We start from the raw sequence: 5,108 nt of genomic DNA, 5'->3' as shown, positions 1-5,108 counted from the left end.
GGATGGATTCCCAGAGATGTGTAATGAAGTCAGCAGTTGTCCTAAAATAGGTAAACTTGGCCAACATAGAACTTTGTTTTGAACTTCTTATGTTGGGGAAAAGAGACAAGATTTTAGAGAGGACCACAAGCTATTCCTAGTGAACTTTAAGTGAAGTCTTAAATGAGAATTTATAGAGTAAGGGAAAGTAATGTCCAAGCCATTGGGACTAGCAAGGAGTTTACAACCTTTTGTAACCTCGGATATTTAGGGTATATTGACTAATGGAGACTTAAGTCACTGGGAGTGGATTTCAGTACTGTGTATACAATGTGTAAATGTTTTTCTTAATGACAATATGTCATTTTCATTTGTACTGCTCAGGGTTTTTCAGGTTACTCACTTGCCTAGCCAAAATGTTAGAAAAAGTAGGACTCCAGGCAACAGTGTTACATTTCTTGTTTATTTGTTTGTTTGTTTCAAAATGCTTGCTTTGTAGCCCTGTCTGGCCTTAAATTTTATTCCCACCCCACCATGGGATCTGAATACTGGATACAGATGTATGGCACTAGCCAGGACTTTGATGTTCATAACATTTTCTCAAAACTTTCTCCTATCATACTGTATGCCTAGAAAAACATCATCTGAACCTAATGAAAAACTGAGTTTCAAAATCTAAAGTGTTTTTGCCAAGTCTAAAAACCTGAGTTCAATGCCTGAGACCCAGTTAAAGGTGGAAAGAAAGTATCAACACCATATGCTATAACATACAATCACTCCCCCTGGCCCCAACAAACTTTCAGCTATACAATAAAGATTAAAGTCGTTTGCATTTTCATTAGAATCAGTGTTCTTAATCCTGTGATGGAAGTTGTTAGGAAAATAATTTCAAACAACATATACCTTAGGCCTATGCAACTAGAGATATTAAAAAGATAATATTAACATTTGAAATGTACATAAATAAAATACCCAATAAAAATTCTTAAAATAAATAAATAAAAATAAAAAAATAATATTAATCAAAGAAAGATTTTAATTTTTTTATTTTTCATTATTTAAAACAAAATTTAAATTCAAATATACTCTGATTATATTATTCCCCAGTATCAGGGTCCTTCAGATCCTCTGCCTCTTCTACCCACCCAGCTTCAATTTCCTTCTCAAAATAGAAATAAAACTCAATACAACAATAAACTCCTTAACACCAAGAAAACAAAAGTAAAATCGCACCCACACCCAAAAAGAAAAGTAAAACCAAACTATCAAACTGTAACCAATAAAAGGATGCAAAAACTGGGGTTCAGTTATCTGTTGGTCAAATGCTCCTAAACATGACACCAGTCCTGGAGTGGATTCTACACCCTGTGTCACTTCATTAGAGGAAACTGATTTTCTCTCTCCCAGCAGGTTTAAGTGACAGTTCAGTTTTAAACCTTTATCACAGTGTGTAGGTTTTAGTTTTTTCATTCACTCATTAAAAAAACAAAATAACAAAATAATTCAATACAACAAAACAAAAGCTATCACATCAAAGTTGGGCAAGATAAACCAACAAGGAAAAGAGCCAAAGACAAGGCAGAGTCAGAGATCCATTTTTTTTTTTTGATGCTCAAGAATCCCACAAAAATATTACACTGAAAGCCACAACATAAGCATAGATGGATGGGTAGAGATGTGTGCAGGCCCTCTGCCTGCTGCTTCAGTCCTTGGAGATCAGACATAGGGACTAATTTTCTTGTTGTCTTCCATCCATTCTAGCTCTTAGACTCTTTCTTCTTCCTCTTCTGCTCTGCTCCCTGACCTTTGAGGGGAGAGACTTGATGGTAACATCTCATTTAGGGCTGCATGTGCCAAGGTCTCTCACACTCTGAGAAATGTCTGTCTGTGGGTCTCTGTGTTTGTTCCTTTCTGCTTCAGGAGGAAGCTTCTCTAAAGATAGGATATCAATTTTCTAAGAACTATGCAGCTTACAATTTCTGGAAGAAAGAACAACATACAAGTTTTTGTGAATACAGTGTAGATCCCTTTTCTGTTCTACATATTGAGATTTCACCTTAAATTTATTACCTAGCCATAAACTCTTTCCAAATATCCTGTTTATGTGAAATTTGGACTATAATATGGATGGACATCATCAAATAATTTATGTCTTTCTGGCCTTGTTGCTACCATGCACATGCACCAGTCCCTTACTACATACCTTTGCATTTAACTCTGATCATATGACACATGTTGTCTCTGTTCATGGCCACCTTCTTCTCAGACAGGTAGGCCATCTAGGGATAGAACAAAGAACTTGGTCAAGAGGTGAGTTAGGTTAAGACTTCCATTCTAATTTCCATTCTAAGAGATGTATTTTGGCATTGAACGGGGAATCTTTGTTGTTGTTGTTGTTGTTCCTAAAGAATGTTGCCATTTCATCCAATTCCCAGAATTCCCTGCACTTCACTGCCTTTTAGTGACAATTAGTATATGAACACAGGTTGTGGTAGAAAGGGATAGCAACTTCATGAACTTATTGTTGCAACTTTGGAGGGAACTAGTGTCTCCTAATAAGATACCAACTGTTTCGTTTTCCACTGAGAATTTTCTTGCCTGTTTCAGAAAATGTACATGACTTCCATTGTGGTTTGTCTCAGTTACATTTTGTAAGTGAGTAAAGGACCGTGGGATAGAGTTTGCTTTAATATCATCTTTACTGACAAAATTGTGACAATAGCTAGGGAAGAAAGATGAAGTGGCAAGTGTCCTAATCATAATGGGACTATTAAGTAGCTTAAACTGGTACACCAAGTATATTTAAAAAAAATAAGGGATCCGGGGCTGGGGAGAAGCTTAGTGGTTAGGAGTATCAGTTGCTCTTCCAAAGGTCCCAAAGGTCCTTCGGTCAATTCCCAGAAACCACATGGTGGCTCACAACCCTCTGCAATGGGATGTGATGGCTTCTTCTGGTGTGCATGAAGACAGAGTACTTACGTGCATAAAATGCATAAATAAATAATTTACCTTTAAAAAATAAATAAACTAATAATCAAAGAAAATCTCTAACGTTCCTAATGTGGCCAAATATGCCTAAAGAAGGAATAAAGTCAGCTGCCACCCGAGACCCCCTGAGCGTGAACCTTAGTTCCCCACGAGGCCCCATTTCGACTCTGACAAGTTGAAAGAAAGGATCGTGAACCAAGAAAAACTCGCCAAACTACACGCACAAGTGTGCATTGGTGGGAAAGGAACCGCTCGTAGAAAGAAGTAGGTGGTTCACAGAACAGTCACAGCAGACGATAAAAGATTGCAGTTCTCCTTAAAGAAGTTAGGGATAAACAATATCTCTGGTACTGAAGAAGTGAACATGTTTACAAACCAAGGAACAGGGATCCATTTTAACAATCCTAAAGTTCAGGCGTCTCTGGCAGCAAACACCCTCACCATTACAGGCCACGCTGAGACGAAGCGGCGGAAAGAAATGATACCCAGCATCCTAACCCAACTTGGTGCAGACAGTCTGAGTAGTTTAAGGAAACGGGCTGAAGCTTTGCCCAGTCTGTGGACAGAAAAGCACCCCTTGCTCCTAGAGAGGATGAGGATGATGAAGTTCAATTGTAGCCTCCCCCAGACTAAATCGGGCTGGTACAGACCTTGTCGCCATTGGCTGGCTCCTTTTGAAGAGACACTGGTCCTGCTCTTCTGCTACCTGCCAAGAGGCTGAACCTGTCTTCCTGAGACATTCCTGAATAAGCAACCAGCCTGGCAACCAAGTGCTGACAGAATGTCTCCAGGCACCAAGAATGGACTGGGGGGTGGGGGCGGATGGGGAATGGGCCTTCCCTTAGTAAACTCGCCAGCCTTGATCAGAAAAATTTGTCTTGGCTTCTCGCCGTCTAAGTCTCTTTCAGCTCCAGCCTGCCTTCCAGAAATACCCAGTTCATGTAGGCCGCGGGCCCGTTTACTACAAAGTTCCAGATCTGGTGGAGAATTTTGTTGAGGCTTCTAAGAATGAGGCAAACTGAATTGAAGCAACTTCTGAAGAAGGTGACACTTGCAGAAGTTAAAGAAGTTGCTATTTTATATCATGACTGCTTTTTATTTTTATTTTGTTTGGTTTATTATGTACCTGATAAAATCTAGATCCCTAATATTTAAGCCTCAGCCGCCCGGACACTGCTGCTCCTTTCAGTTTTTGCTTATACCTCGTTCATTCTTTGCGGCAAATTAAGCTGAAGAGGCCTGTGGAAAAAGTTTAGAAAAGGTTAATAAAATTCTTTGCCTAGTTAAAAAATAAAGAAGGAATAAAGTTTGCCTTTGGTTCATACCTGTCAGACACCCAACATCTGTGGTAGATTCACAGCATACCAAGGAATAACTGAATTTATATTGCTCCAGATGGTATTTTTATATTTGGATTCAGTGAAGTCCTTTCCTCTGTCTTGTCTGACACTGGGCTAACATGACCAGAAGATTAACACATTTTGTAATCCTCTTTGTGGTTGTAAAAAAAAAGAAAGACTAACATACGGTACATTCTAGATTTCAAATCATGACACACAACTAAGCCAAGTGTCTTGGTGTTATTATTTTTGTAACTCCTTTGCTCTATTTTGCTTTGCTTCTTCTTATGTTGTTGTTACTGTGTCACCACCACTACTCCACAGACCAAAGCAAACATTACCTTATTTTAGAATTTGCACCTCAAAGTACATTTAAATCTCCTCAATTTGTTTATTATTGAAGTTAAAATAATTGATAATTTTATTCAACCAAAAATTATTTCCTTGGGAAGGCAAGCAACTGGGACCAAAAGGCTTCTTGGACTCCTAGGGTTATGATCTTCTAGATATACATGCTAAAGGCATGTTCTGTCAGAGGCCTAGGTTTTCAGAACTGATCTTTCTATGGACAGAAAAGGCTTCAGGTTTTACTTGACAAAGAGCTTTTCTCAATCCCCACAGCCTACTACATACTTAGAGCTTTGAGTAGCTATCGATGAAGTCTCTTTCAAGGCTATTTGTCAGTGGGTCTGTACTACACTGAAGAAAGCTAATATAAGCTGTTGCCTGGATAAGAATAGCCTGCCTTCTCTTCTCTCTCATGCTCTTTTCTTACTTTTACTCCTGCTCTTAGCAGCTAAT

At 38.7% G+C, this 5,108-nt stretch overlaps 1 pseudogene; it reads left to right on the top strand.

The window, feature by feature from the left end:
* Positions 1-3,331: 3,331 nt before the first annotated feature.
* Positions 3,332-3,989, top strand: LOC110304252 (transcription factor BTF3-like; annotated as a pseudogene).
* The last annotated feature ends 1,119 nt before the right edge of the window (positions 3,990-5,108 follow it).

This window comes from Mus caroli, unplaced genomic scaffold, assembly GCF_978045245.1.
Source record: "Mus caroli unplaced genomic scaffold, Mus_caroli_1 scaffold_13, whole genome shotgun sequence".
Classification (NCBI taxonomy): Eukaryota; Metazoa; Chordata; class Mammalia; order Rodentia; family Muridae; genus Mus; species Mus caroli.
The sequence above is the reverse complement of the archived record's forward strand: the minus strand, read 5'-3'. Positions and strand labels throughout refer to the sequence as shown.